This window comes from Leopardus geoffroyi, chromosome B3 (assembly GCF_018350155.1).
Source record: "Leopardus geoffroyi isolate Oge1 chromosome B3, O.geoffroyi_Oge1_pat1.0, whole genome shotgun sequence".
Classification (NCBI taxonomy): Eukaryota; Metazoa; Chordata; class Mammalia; order Carnivora; family Felidae; genus Leopardus; species Leopardus geoffroyi.
The window spans coordinates 102979580-102995652 of record NC_059337.1 but is presented as its reverse complement, the minus strand read 5'-3'; the positions used below and the strand labels follow the sequence as shown (position 1 = coordinate 102995652).

The 16073-nt window shown below is 40.3% G+C and overlaps 1 pseudogene; it reads left to right on the top strand.

The window, feature by feature from the left end:
* The first annotated feature begins 14784 nt into the window (after positions 1 to 14784).
* On the top strand, positions 14785 to 15310 carry LOC123583883 (annotated as a pseudogene).
* The last annotated feature ends 763 nt before the right edge of the window (positions 15311 to 16073 follow it).

The following is a 16073-nucleotide window of genomic DNA, read 5'->3' as shown; positions in this document are numbered from 1 at the left end:
TAAATAAGGTGTTGTTTAAGCTAAATTATATCTGAATTATAACTATGATATCAGCTACTTTTCATACACTGCTTATAATTGCTAATTCTAACAACAGTCGAGTGAGATGTAATTGTGCCCATTTTTTAGTCGAAAAAGCAGGCTCAGAGAGTCAAGTAATTTGTCTAGGCCAAATGGCTAATAAGTGGCAGAGCTGAGTCTGAAACTCCCAAATCCAAGCTTCTTCCACTCTACTGCCAACATGCCAATGGGCTAGTTTATAAACTGCTTGTACAGCATAAAAAAAAAAGGGAGTTAATATCTCTCCTGTCACCTCAGGCGAAATACTCCTACCCATACCAGATAGGTAGGAATCATTCTTATCTCTAAAAACATAACATCTAACTCAACAGTCTGCTCAAACAGCTACTTCAGTGTTTAAATGTTTAGTGTTGCCTTCACTGCTGTGTAATCCTTCTGTTAGTCTAACCTCAACCTTGGACACATGTTTTTTCTTTCTAAGATTTTAGTTAAATTCAAGTTAGTTAACATATAGTATAGTGTTGGTTTCAGGAGTAGAACTTAGTGATTCACTACTTACATGTAACATCCAATGGCCCAAAGGCAAGGGAATTAAAAGCAAAAATGAATTATTGGGACCTCATCAAGATAAAAAGCTTCTGCACTGCAAAGGAAACAACCAACAAAACTAAAAGGCAACCAACGGAATGAAAAAGATATTTGCAAATGACATATCAGATAAAGTGTTCCTATCCAAAATCTATAAAGAACTCACCAAACTCCACACCCAAAAAACAAATAATCCAGTGAAAAAATGGGCAGAAAACATGAATAGACACTTCTCTAAAGAAGACATCCGGATGGCCAACAGGCACATGAAAAGATGCTCAATGTCACTCCTCACCAGAGAAATACAAATCAAAACCACACTGAGATACCACCTCACGCCAGTCAGAGTGGCTAAAATGAACAAATCAGGAGACTATAGATGCTGGAGGGGATGTGGAGAAATGGGAACCCTCTTGCACTGTTGGTGGGAATGCAAACTGGTGCAGCTGCTTTGGAAAACAGTGTGGAGGTTTCTCAAAAAATTAAAAATAGATCTACCCTATGACCCAGCAATAGCACCACTAGGAATTTACCCAAGGGATACAGGAGTGATGATGCATAGGGGCACTTGTACCCCAATGTTTATAGCAGCACTCTCAACAATAGCCAAATTATGGGAAGAGCCTAAATGTCCATCAACTGATGAATGGATAAAGAAATTGTGGTTTATATATACAATGGAATACTACATGGCAATGAGAAAGAATGAAATATAGCCTTTTGTAGCAACGTGGATGGAACTGGAGAGTGTTATGCTAAGTGAAATAAGTCATACAGAGAAAGACAGATACCATATGTTTTCACTCCTATGTGGATCCTGAGAAACTTAACAGAAGACCATGGGGGAGGGGAAGGAAAAAAAAAAAAAAAGGTTAGAGAGGGAGGGAGCCAAAACATAAGAGACTTAAAAACTGAGAACAGGGGCGCCTGGGTGGCTCAGTCGGTTAAGCGTCCGACTTCGGCTCGGGTCATGGTCTCACGGTCTGTGAGTTCGAGCCCCGTGTCAGGCTCTGTGCTGACAGCTCAGAGCCTGGAGCCTGCTTCGGATTCTGTGTCTCCCTCTCTCTCTGACCCTCCCCCGTTCATGCTCTGTCTCTCTCTGTCTCAAAAATAAATAAAACATTAAAAAAAAAAAAAAAACTGAGAACAAACTGAGGGTTGATGGGGGGTGGGAGGGAGGGGAGGGTGGGTGAGGGGTATTGAGGAGGGCACCTGTTGGGATGAGCACTGGGTGTTGTATGGAAACCAATTTGACAATAAATTTCCTATTAAAAATGAATGAATAGGGGCGCCTGGGTGGCGCAGTCGGTTAAGCGTCCGACTTCAGCCAGGTCACGATCTCGCGGTCCGTGAGTTCGAGCCCCGCGTCAGGCTCTGGGCTGATGGCTCAGAGCCTGGAGCCTGTTTCCGATTCTGTGTCTCCCTCTCTCTCTGCCCCTCCCCCGTTCATGCTCTGTCTCTCTCTGTCCCAAAAATAAAATAAACGTTGAAAAAAAATTTTTTTAAAAAAGAATGAATAAATGAATAAACAAAAATTAAAAATTAAAAAATTAAAAAACACCCAACGCTCATCACAAGTGTCCCCCTTAATACCCATAATCCATCTAGCCCATCTCCCTCCCTCCTCCCTCTAGCAACCCTCAGTCTATTCTCTGTATTTAAGAATTTCTTATAGTTTGCCTACCTCTCTGTTTTTATCTTATTTTCCCTTCTCTTTCTCTATGTTCATCTGTTTTGTTTCTTTAGTTCCACATAGGAATGAGATCACATGATATTTGTCTTTATCTGACTGACTTATTTCTCTTAGCATAATACACTGTACTTCAATTGGACACATTTTTAATTGCACATTCATTGTTAAAAACACACTTGGCAAATATAAATAAATAAATAAATAAATAAATAAATAAATAAATAAATAAATGGAAGCAAAAAAATATTATTACCTAATAGACTCAAATACAGAGGTAACATTTTAAATTTTCTTCCATTTTTAAAAGTCTGTTCACATTTTAATCATAATTATGACTACAAATACCAAATGAAGTAACATATGCAAAATTTTTAGAAAACATCCTGTTTTTTAGCATCTATTTTTTCTGACCTTAACTCAAGAAGCTGGCAAGACTGCTACATATTAAAGAGACAAACAAAGAAATGTGATAACTTAAACTTGATTGGACCATCATCAAAAAAAAATGTTATGAAAGATATTTGGGATACAAATTGGGGTTATCTGAAAATGGACTGAGTATTGGATAATATTAGAGGACCACTGTTAATTTTCTTGGGTGTAATAATATATGGAATTGCAATATACAACTCTGTCCAATCCCTTTCTTTTTCAGAAACACCTGTTGAAGTATGTAGGAGTAAAAATCATAATGTCTATCACATATTTTCAAATGATTCCACGAAACTATACAAGGATAAAGGAAATATGGAAAAATGTCAACAACTGTTGAGTCTAAGATGTAGGCGTGCAGGTTTATATTGCACTGTTTTCCAACTTTTCTGTGTGTTTGAAATTTTTCCCCAGTAAAATGCTGAAGAAAAAAAATCCAAAAGAAACATATGGTTCTTCTAGAAAATTTTCAGAAAACAAAAATGTGAGGACAAAAATCAGTGTGGTTTTAAACCTTTTCTTGTATCTGCTGTGATGGTCGCATTTCTTTGTAAGTACTTGAAGAGTTTATAAAAATCCCCCCTCACATTCTTCTCCTTTCTCTAAAATAGTTATTATCTGGTCTTACTTTCCAGTTCCCACCTCATCTTTGGGGTCCTCTCTTAACATTTTCATGACACTCTTTAATAGTGGAAGCTACACTTTTACTAATAAGAGACCTAAATAATGCTCAGGGTAGAAGATGAATTCATTATTCTTTAGTCTTCACATGACTGGTGTCATTTGCCGAATGGCTTAGATCTGTTGATTAGTATCAGCTATTCAGTAAAACCTAAATAAAAAATGTGGGCCACATGCAGGCTGCTTAGTGTTGCATATTGCATAAGAAACAACAAAACACTATTTAACCACCACTGCCTACAAGCTTCACCCTAACCAGCCATGTTGCATGGATGAAGCATGGCCTAAGGAGTCAGGCAAGAGAACATTAGATATTGGATATTTCAGCATAAACTATCACCACTTTTACCCAAATAATTCTCAAGAGTATAACCTAGTGAGGTCAGACCAGAAGCAACAAATTAAACCAAATCAGCAATATTTACAACATGCACAACTTCACATTAGATGTTTAAATATAAAATGTGCATTTAAAAGATTTTGTTCTCCAGGGGCCCCTGGGTGGCCCAGTTGGTTAAGCGTCAGACTCTTAATATCAGCTCAGGTGGTGATCTTGAGGTCATGAGATCGAGCCCCGAGTAGTTTCCATGCTGAACATGGAGCCTGCTTGAGATTCTCTCTCTCCCTCTCTTTCTGCCCCTCCCCTGCTCGCACTCTCTGTTTCTTTCTCTCTCTCTCTCTCTCTCTCTCTCTCAAAATAAACAAACTTTTAAAAAAAGTTTTGTCTTCCAGAATGCTTTTTAAACCACACTTCTCTTTGCTGGCTCATATTCAGCTCCTCGTAATAACTCATAGATCCCAGCCAGTCCTTACCCAGTATTTTTCCTCCCATGGTATGACAGCTCTGTAATTAACCTTCCCCAGCTTTGTTCCATTTATTTCTGACCACATCTCCAATTTACCAATGTCCTTTTATCCGAGTCAACAATTCTTAAAAGCCACCTTTTGGTACTTCCAAATATTGTTTTGGAAATTTTATATTTATGAGACAAGGTAAACAGATTGCAAGCTCCATTACAAATCATCATTCTGTGAAGGCTGTAGAATAATTCCTCTGGATGCCGACTCTCATGACACAGAGCTCTGGATGTCAGCCCTCCCAGCCTTCTCAGAGGCCTCACTCAATCAGCAATATGCTTTCTGTCTGTATCTTCAACCTTTCCCTCTCTGTCAGCCATTCATGCATTCAGGGCTTTCTCCACTCAAATGGAGGAGGAAGGGGAGTTCAGACTCTAGACCACCCCATCTACCCCATCCTTTACAAAGCCAGGATTCCAGTTGGGTGGTTGGTTGGTTGGTTGGTTGGTTGGTTGGTTGGTTGGTTGATTGGTTAGTTAAGAGGCAACTTAACTGTATTGACTGTATTCTCACTACCCCTTCACTTATTCCTCATACTACAGTAACCTGCTCCTGCAACCACAACTGGGTTCTGAAACATTTCTCATCAAAGTCACCAATGAACTCTCCACTGTTAATTCACTGATCAATTCTGGAAATGCTTCTCTTTTCTTGACTTCAGTGACCTTACCCACATGCCTCTCCTTCCTCCTCTTTTCCTTCTCTATAGCCTCAAACTCCTTCTCAGCCCCTTTTCGAGTTTATCTTCTCTATTGCTTTTGTGTTGCTGTCCCATGGGGTTCCAGCCTTGTCCCTTTATTTTCTCACTTTGAAGTTCCTTCTTCATCTTATAATCTGCATTCCCAAACAAGGGCCAAGTTGGTGTATTTTGCAACCACTAAGTAAGAGGCATCTGTACCAGTCAGCATTCTTGAGAAATAGAGCCAATAGGTTGTAACATATATTTAGAGAGAGAGAGAGATTTATTTTAAGGATTGATGATTCTTGGGGTGCCTAGGTGGCTCAGTTGGTTAAGCATCCGACTTCAGCTCAGGTCATGATCTCATGGCTCGTGGGTTTGAGCCCTGTGTCAGGCTCCATGCTGGTGGTGCAGAGCCTGCTTGGGATCCTTCCTTCCTTCCTTCCTTCCTTCCTTCCTTCCTTCCTTCCTTCCTTCCTCTCTCTCTCTCTCTCTCTCTCTCTCTCTCTCTCTCTCCCCCTTTCCCACTTGTGTTCTCTCTCTCTCAAAATAAATAAATAAACTTAAAAAAAAAAAAAAAGAATGGGTGATTCTTTAACTCATGTGATTGTGGAAACTGGTAAGTCCAAAATCTTATAGGTGGGCAGGCAGGATGAAGACTCAGAGAAGAGTCAGTGTTTCAGTTCAAGTCCCAAGGCAGAGTACTGGCAAAATTCCTTTCCTTCCAGAAGGGTCAGGCTTACTCTATTCAGACCTTCAACTGAATAGGTAGGCTCACCCACGTTATGGAGGATAATCAACTTTACCCAAAATCTGCTGATTTAAATGTGAATTCCACCTAAAAAACTCCTTTACAGAATACTCTAAAATAATGCCTGACCAAATATCTGAATACTGTGGCTTAATCAAGTTGACGCCTAAAAGTAACCATTGTGGGTATCTTTGGACTCTGAAAGCAATATACACCACATTTGGGTCGGTCACTCTAACTAATTTAGTGAATAATTTAGATTCCTAACTTTGAGTGGGGCCCAGAACAAAAAATAACTCTGTCCAGGACTTTTGTACTCTATCACCAATTGAGCCTTATGTCCCAGCAGATCCAATAATGATGGAGGTATTGGTATAGGACGAGAATACTACATATAGCCTCTGGCAAGTCTCAATAGAAGAATCATAGTGCAGACTTCCAGGTTTTGGTATATACTGAATGCCACTGTGCCCTAATTGAGTTCAAGTACCCGTCCATGAAACACCAAGTGACAAGATGACCTGAGCTGCCCATTATGAATTGGATAACTCTTAGGTCAACCCATAAATTTAGATGTGGGAAAGGGTGCTCATCACCAAAAAGATATGGTTTATACAAGACCTAGCTTGAGCAGACACTGAAAGCACAAATGAGTTACATAAATATGCTATCTCCTCTAGTGCCATCTCTCCTTCACTCACACCTATGGTCTCATACGAAATTCTGCTTGATCAAGGAAGCAAAAAATTGAGCCTTGTTTAGAAATGCAGCCACACAATATGTGGGCACCAGCTGAAAGTCAACTGCTACAGAATCATAACCCCATTCAGGGGTGGCTGTGAAGGATGATAGGGAGGATAAATCTTCCCAGTGGGCAGAAAGTCAAGCCACATATCTGGTGTGCACTTTGCCTGGAAGGAGAGATGATTATATATTTAGGGCTACACAGGTTCAAGGGCTGGAGGTTAGTGACCTAGAAGATACAAGACTGAAGAACTGATAACAAGGAGGTTTAGGAAAGAGGCATGTGGATATATCCACTTAGTAATAGACATAGAATATAGGGATATTTCTTTTCCATGTGAATGCTCATGTAGGGCATAAGATTATAGTCCTCTATAATCAGGCAAGCAAGATGAGCCACTATGGGTATACCAACCTCTTTCCTCAGCTAGCCTGAAATTTGTTTAAATGAGCTCATGAATAAAATGGCCATGATAAGCAAGGATGGAGGTTATGCAGGGGTCCAAGCATGTGGACTTTTCACCAAGAATAATCTAGCTACTACCACTGCTAAGTGCCCAGCCTACCAACTGGCAGAAACCTACACTGAACCCTGGTACACAGCACCATACCATGGATGGAATAGCAGCCACCAATAGGTGATTCTATTGAACACCTTCCATCATCAAAGGAGCAGTGACTAGTCCTCACTGAAATAGACACTCATTCTAGACAGGGATGTGCCTTCCCTGTAGGCAATGCTTCTGCCATCACCACCATCTATGTACTTACCGAATTCCTATTCACTGTCACCGAATCCCAGACAACATTGTTCTGACAAAAGAAATCATTTCACAGCAAAAAGAATGAGGCAATGGGCTAAGACCCAAGGGATTTGTCAGAAGAAGCCGACATTATAGAATGATTGGAATGCCTATCAAAGACCCTGTTTTGGTGACAAATGAGAGACAATGCCTTGCAACATTAGGGTCCTTCTTCTAAGAGATACAATATATATTCTGAATCAACTACAATATTTATGGCTCCTTTCTTTACCCCACAGAGTATATAGGTGTAGAAACCAAGGGGAAAAAGCGAGGGTAGTCTTTCTTGTTATTATACCTAATCATTTACTTAACAAAGTTTTGCTTCTGATCTCTTCAGGTCTAGAGGTCTTAACTCACAAAGGAGGAAGGCTTCTACCAAGTTATAGGACATAGTTCAGTTTGAACTTAAAGTTGAGGCTTCCATCTGGCGATTTTGTGTTTTCACAAGCCACTGAATAAGAGGTGGGTTGTACTCTACTGACGGGGTGATGGATCTGCACCCAGGGGATCTGGCCTCAGCTTAGTTCTCTCATAACTACAGTGGCCAACTTTTACAAATTAGCTTGAAGTTTTCCCAATTTTATCACTCAAAGTCTCACATCCCAGAAAAACCCTCAGTCTTAGGCAAACTGGGGCAGTTGGTTACCCAACTAACTTCCCTGAGACACTGAAGGCATTCAGTAAAATTGCTTTAGAGTGGATCTTGTTTATATCAGGCTAAATCCATCACTACCCTCCCAAAATATATCCTTGATGACAGCCAGACTTATTGAGTATCCCAGAGAGAAATGTTTGATGTTACATTGGCTTGTCCCTACTTTCACTCACTTCTCACAATTATCTTCAGTGACTTACATGCCTTTGAGGAAAGAGTGATGCTTCTTTGGCAAGTTGAAGAGAAGGCCCTGGAAGTCACACGTTTCAGCTTAGGTTTGCTCTTCACTCATATTTTCCCATATTTTCTAGGGCATGGATGTAATACTTTGATCATTATCCTTTTTGTGAATTCTCATTAATCTAATTTTTCTAGCGCTATGGAAAGCATAGACTTTAGTTCAGGTCATGGTCTCATGGTTCATGAGTTCAAGCCCCGCATCAGGCTCTGTGCTGACAGCTCCGAGCCTGGAGCTTGCTTCAGATTCTGTGTCTCCTTCTCTCTCTGCCCCTCCCCCTCACATTCTGTCTCTGCCTTTCTCTATCACAAAAATAAATACACATTAAAAAAAAAAAAAAAAAGGTATGAAAGAAACCATAGAAATCATCTCATCCAAACCCAACATTTCATGTTCACTTACAGTGCTCTGTTATTTAAACTTCTTTATTTTTGTTTCAGTTTATGATTTGTCATGCTCATTAAGCATTCATTTCCTTAACTGACAAAAAATTACAACTTGTACATTTAATCCAGTGAGTAATTTATTTTTTGCCTGTATAATGATTGTGAGCCCTCACTTTCAAAAACTAGAAAAAGCTCAGTGTTTGTTAGCATCTCATCAAAAATCACTACTCAATGAGGGCTTGTTGATGAGGGACCCTGGTCTTGTAAATATTGAACATCATCTCATTTTCTATTGTGTCTGGGTAATAACATCAGTGATTGTCAAAAGATTAGTTTGCAGATGGACATTGTTTACAGCACCAATCACAGAGAAGAACTCAAGATTAAGATTTATTTCATTTCAGGTCAGCCAACAACTAAGGTAAAACAATACCTTCCCACAAAATCTCCCTTGGTGCCACTCTCAACCAAATAACAGGGTAGATCGTTAGTTTTGTATTATGTTCTTATGAATCAGTTCTAACTTTCCGATGACAAGAATAAGGAAGAGCAGAATTTGCAGAAACAATGACTGTGAATTTGCACACCAACCAAGAAATATTTACCATGCTTCAAAACTCATGCCAGGGTTTATCAGCGTCCACCTGCTGGGAAATTGCCAGGAGAAAAAGATTTCTATTGTCTGCTAAAAGACAAAGAAAGATTTTTTTTAACCATTTTTTTCCTCCTTTGACTTTAAAATTCATTCTTTTATGACTTTATTTCCTCCTGTTGAGTGCATTGGGACTATTATGGGATATCTGAACTCCCACTGGTCCAGGAGATTGAAAAGAAACCAAGATTACAAGAATAGGGGGTCAACATTACTAAACTCCTTTCAGCTCCTAGCCTGACAGTAGAGGATGCAATGTCAAGATAAGCAAAAAGCCCCGATCCAAGCATTAATACCCGACGAAGTTCTATAAATACTTTTGTCAGAAGTTATTTAATATTGGGGAAAGAGAAATAACAGATATCTCTGAAAGAAAAAAAATGTTTTTATTAAGAAGAGTTTAAATCAACAGCTGATGCATTACACAACAGCATCAGATTTGAATGATCTCCCAACTTTTTTTCTGGTTTCTTCTCATAAATCCTGTAGTTAATCTTGTCTCATCAAGTTGTGGGATTGTACTGTAAGCGGCAAACAATTCTCAAAGGGCTCCAAAGCAGAAACCAAATCTAGATTAGAGCTATAAGATCCTTTAAAAGTCAGGGAACTTTAAGGTGGTGCCTCATAGATCCTTGCAGACAGACAGAAGTCCTTCTAAGGATTTTAGAGTGTATTCTGCAGACTTTCTCTGTTTCGACAACGGGGCTTCTAAGAATCTAAGGCCATTGTCTCATGGCAGGTTTACAGGGACTCCAATGTGGATGAAAGCTTATCTCAAAGAGATTTGTGAGTCTGACTTCTGTATAATGGAATGTATTATAAATTGACACGAGTCCACAAAGTTTATAAAGTAATTATATCAGCATGATCTGGAAAAGAGACATACAGCACCTGCATATCTTTACCAGCATTTCTCAGAGTGCAGTTCACAAATTACTTGTGATCTACATCAGACCTCCTGATCTGAATGGGGAGAGGGGCAGGTGTCGGGGCATACCCAGGAATCAATATTTTTAATAGGTCCTACTATGGATGTTAAAGTTAGATATCCACCTCAAACAGACCGATTTACTCCTTCCTCCTACATGTATTGTTCTTTGTGGCACTGCCTCCCAATCTCTCATGTTGGAATACCACTGCCTTCCATCCCTCACATAATATCCATAGTTTAAGTTTTATGCATTCTGTCCTTTCAGTAAACAGTAGTGGATCAATTAGACAAGGAAAACGTGATGCCTATTTCACATTAGACACACAAAAATTAATTTGAAATGGATTGTAGCCTTAACTATGAAAAGTAAAATAATGCTTTTAAAAGAAAACATAGGAGATTATCTTCATAATCTTGAGGTAGAAAAAAGCGTAAGCATAAAACAAAAGAACAAAAAGTATGCTTAATTAAAATTAAGAACTTATTTTAGTAAGAGTGAAATGCAGGGTAGAGTTGGGAGAAAAATTTGCAGTACACATATCCAACAAAGTACTTGTATCTGGGATAAGTAAAGAACTCCTACAACTCTAAAAGAAAAAGGCAGACATACTATTTTATTATAGCTATTCTACTGGGTGTAAAGTGGTATCTCCTTGTAGTTTTGATTTGCATTTTACTAATAATTAACCATGTTAAGCATACTCCTTTTAAGTAAGTTCTACTCACAACACGGGGCTTGAACTCACGACCCTGAGATCAAGAGTCAAATGCTCTACCAACTGAGTCACCCAGGCACCCAAAGCATCTTTTCATATACCTGTTGGCCATTTGTATATCTTCTTTGGAGAAATGTCTGTTTAAGTCCTTTGTGCATTTTTTTTAATGTTTATTTATTTTTAAGAGAGAAAGAGACAGATTGTGAGAGGGGGAGGGGCAGAGAGACAGGGAGACACAGAATCTGAAGCAGGCTCCAGGCTCTGAGCTGTCAGTACAGAGCCCGACGCAAGGCTTGAACTCACGAACTGTGAGATCATGACCGGAGCTGAAGTCGGACGCTTAACCACTGAGCCACCCAGGCACCACTGTGCATTTTCAAATTAGATTATTTGTGGGTATTTTTCTGCTGTTGAGTTGTATGGTCAGAAGCCTTCATATTTTAAAAATGTTTGTACTACCCAAAGAGATGTACAGAGTCAATGCTATCCCCATCAAAACTTCAATGATATTTTTTACTGAAATACAGAAAACAATCCTAAAATTCATAGGGAACCACAAAAGACCCAAAATAGCTAAAGCAATCTTGATAAAGAAGAACAAAGATGAAGATATTAACACTTTCTGATTTCAAAATATATTAGAAAGCTACAGTAATAAAACAATACAGTATTGGTATAGACAGATAGACAGACCAATGGAATGGAATAGAGACATTTCCACACAGAGACAAACCCACACATTTATAGTCAATTGATTTTTGACAAGACTGCAAAGAATACACAATAGAGAAAAGACAATCCCTTCAATAAATAGTGCTAGGAAAATTGGATATCCACATGCAAAAAAAAAAAAAACAAATGAAATTGGACCCCTACCTTACAGCATACACAAAATTCAACTCAAAATGGGTTAAAGACTTAAATTTAAGACCTAAAACTGTAAAACTTCTCCAAAAAAGTATAGAGGAAAAGCTCCTTGACATTGGTCTTGGTAATGATTTCTTGGTATCATACCAAAAACACAGGCAACAAAAGCAGAAGTAAGTAAGTCGGACTACATCAAACTGAAAAGTTTCTGTAAAGCAAAGGAAGCAATCAACAGACTGAAGAGACAACCTACAGAATAGGAGAAAATATTTGCAAATCATGTGTCTAAAAGCGGGTTAATTTTTTTTTTTTACGTTTTTGTTTTGTTTCATTTTTTGAGAGAGAGAGTACATGAGCAGGGGAGGAGCAGAGAAAGAGGAAGAAAGAGAATCCCAAGCAGGCTCCACACTGTCAGTGCAGAGCCCAACCCAGGGCTCAATCTCACAAACCATTGAGATCATGACCTGAGCCAAGATCAAGAGTCAGACACTTAACCAATTGAGCCACCAAGGTACCTAAAAGGGAGTTAATTTTTAAACATCCATTTTAAGTCTCATTCAAGGCCTCAATAGTCACGGACACATGAAGTGTCTTCTTGTAAGTGGTGCAAGTGCATCCAGAACAACGTGGAGCCCACACAGCATGGACCCAACATAGCACTGACTGGTCAGGGTCCTGTTGCTACTGGGTGGAGTCTCCTGGCACCCAGTGGCCCCAGATCTCTGACCTGGGCTAAGATACAAGAAGTATGACCACAATGGGGAAGGGGAAAAATAATAGAGGAAGTCCTTGACTTTGAGATGTGAAGAAAAGGGAACCAACCATATTTTTCTCTTGTGCACACAAGCACATCAGAGCATTCTAGAACTGCCATTCCTAAAATTAAACAGAAACCTTTGTTTGGAGATCAGCTCCAATGTGCCCATTAGATCTCAGTTCAGAGCCTCTTCTGCCTGTTTCCCCTTCAGAAGTCTCATAATGCATGGCCCCGGGGCCCATAGCCTTGTATCATGTTTTTGGTTTTTTTGTTTGTTTATCTTCATCAGATTGAAGAATGATGCTAAACAATACTACCCAAGAGTGTGGGTATGGTTGGAAAGATTAGTGAAAGGTTTGTATTTTGGTTTGTGGCTCTAGTCATTGCTTGCCTCTCAAGCCGCCTGTTTCAATTCAAATTAAGCAGTGCTTCTCAGACTTGTGTGTGCCAACATGCTGTACGTGCAGCTGCTGCCTTCCATCCATCACAGCTCAACTTAACCCACTCCAAGTTCCAGGTCAGCATTTCCTGATTGCATTCCTTGTCCCTGTCATGCTTCGAGCTGCCCTACTTCTAGCCATTCATCACCTAGCAATTGTCACTGTTAGCTATCTCTCTCACATGACCAGTCCTGCAAAGTGTGCCAGACGGGGATGCCAGTGGGCTGCTGCAAGCCAGAATGTTGCCTGGGATTTGTTAGTGATCTTAACTATCATAGATAAATGTCACTGGCAAAAATCTGTGTTGAAGCTAAATGAAATACCCAGCACACTGAAGACCTATCTCCTTGTCTACAAAGCTAGAAAAGCATCCTTGATTCCATGCTTGGGCTGCCACAAGCTTGAGGAGATCCTTTAGTTCTGCTGTTACCTAAGTCTTAGAGTCATTGCAAGAACTGAATAAGTTAATTATATAAAGCAGTTAGAACAATGCCTATCACCGTAAGAGTTTTGTGTGTTTGTTATTGCTATTTTTCTGCTCACTCTGCTTAGTATGCTTAGGTTGACAACTTCAGATCATTTATTTATTCCTTCAATCAATATGTACTGAGTACCTATGATGTTCTAGGTACTGTGAACAGTGATCCATTTCCTTTGTGGCAAGCCTTGGCATGGTCATCTAGAAACCCTTTTGTACTCACAGCTGTGCAACTGTGGAAACAATAAGACCTCAGAGAAGAAACTGCTGACCAGCGTGCCTAGGAAGACAAATCCCTAGGTAGCTTCTTTTGACTCCCATGCTCCAAGAATAGCCTAGGCACACAGAGAAGGACATCTACTCGAACAGATACTCTCCCCCTCTCCCCACTTCCGCATTCACCCAGAAACTCTGAAATATTCTCAAGCAGGAGAGTAGGTTGGAGAGAGGACAGGAGCAGATAAAGAGGGAGGTATAAAGGAACCCTGCAAACTGCTAAGGTTAACTGTTTAGCCAATATGGCAAGCTGAAGGTGCAAAATAGAATTAAATTGATTTAGAGAAAAGTATTAGGGTAAAGCATATGAAATTGCTGATATTTGATAATTTTTAACTTAAAACACATCAGTTTCATATGGTTCATCCTGTAGAAGGTGCAATATTTCTTGTGCTTCCTGAGTGTGTAAAACAGTCATATCTGCCACACCTGTTTTAAATTGTTTACCTTGGAAAAGCTCAGGTATAAGAAATCATCATCATGAGAATTGGGCCTCAAATTTAAACATGAATACAAATCTGGGCTACCTGTGTTAGAAATTTGATGAATGAGATCTCAGAAGTCCAGATAACAACATGTGGAAGGCTTATTTATTCTATTTAATAAACCAACATCAACTGATTGGATTATCTTACTTTAGTTCACCTTCTAGCTGGATCCTAGTAATGCTCCTTCACAAGATAGGTTTACTAAGATTTGGGGTCTCTAGAACTTCTCAGGGACCAGGGTAAATGATGGGCTATATTCCTTGCCAACGTTATTTATCCTTATTAATTCTTTACGTATATTCTTATCTGGTTGGATCCAGAGTTTAGATTACGTATTTTTTAGAGGGTGACTCTCTACATCACCAAAAGTATTAACATTCCACTTAAAATGAACTCCAAAACATGTTCCACACATCTTAAAAATAGGTTTACTCAGGCAGTATGCCCAGTGGTCCTGCTGATCTGTCTCTTGCTTCAACGGTGTTTGGACGGAACAAACCCAGGGATGCCTCTTCTACCAGCCCCCGACCACCAACCAACCTTTTTTTCCAGTCAGAACCTTATCAGAGCCATCTTCTTAGCCACCCTCTACCTCCAGAACCAGCCAACGTCCTATTTTGAGCTTAGCTCTTTATTACAGATCAACCATGAACTCCCAGATTCATCAGAATTATTCCATCCAGGTGGAGGCCACTGTCAGCCGCCTGGTCAACATGCATCTGAATACCTCCTACACCTACCTCTCTCTGGGCTTCTTTTTTGAGCACCGTGATGTGGCTCTGGAGGGCGTGGGCCCCTTTGTCCTCGGATTGGCTGAGAAGGGTTGAGGGCACTGAACTTCTCTCGAAGATGCCAAACCAGCACGGCAACCATGTCCTCTCTTCCAGAAGGTACAGAAACTGTCCCAAGATGAGTAGGGTAAAACCCTGGATGGCATGGAACCTGCCCTGGTTCTGGAGAAGAACCTAAACTAGGCCCTTTTGGATCTGCATATCTTGGATTCTGCCCACGCAGACCTCCATCTTTGTGACTTCCTGAAAAACCACTTCCTAGATGAGGAGGTGAAGCACATCAAGAAGATGGGGACCACCTGATTCACCTCTGCAGGCTGACTGCCTCTAGGCTGGGCTGGATGAAAATCTCTTCCAAAGGTTCACCTTCAAGCATAACTAGGAGCCTCTGAAGACCAGCGGCCTTTGAGAAGCCCCTCAGGCATCCCCCAGGTGCCAGGGCTTGTGCCAGAGCCTCTCCCTGCAGCCACTAGGCAGCTTTTTAACCACCCTGGAGCTCTCTCCCAAGCTGTGGACCAAATGGAAACAATAAAGTTTTTGCAGACACACACACGCAACAAAAACAGGTATATGCAATGTCCCAGCAAATTCTCCATGTAGGAATTTACTTGAAGAATATAATTAAAGACATACAAAAAGATATAGGTTTAAAGGTTGTGTAAGAGAACAACTGGCACACTCAAACTAGGATAATTTAAGTGGGATTGATTTACAAAGAAATGGAGGAGCTGTAGGAAAAGCACAGGGGATGGTGCAGGTACCCAGGGCTTGTGGAGGGGCAGAACTGTCACTGTCCCTAGGCCCAGAGGAAAAGGACAAGGGAAGGACTGGTTCTGAGAACTGGGAAGAGAGAATTGGCCACCTTGAGAATGTCTCCTTCAGCTGAGGAGCACAGCCAGCTCTAGGAGACCTCACAAGGAAGGAGCCAGGGACTAATAACCTGATCTCACTCTTGGCCTTTTCTCCAGTCTCTTGAAAGAACTCTGTGTTGGCTGAACCCGACTGGAAGCCAGAGGGCAAAGGAACCAGTGAATGTTCTCCCTAAAGGAGAGCAGATGGGGAAGAGTAGAAAGTGGATCTAGTGGAATAAATGAGATAATCTGGCATAAAGATATTCATTGCAGCACTGTTCACAATAACGTAAG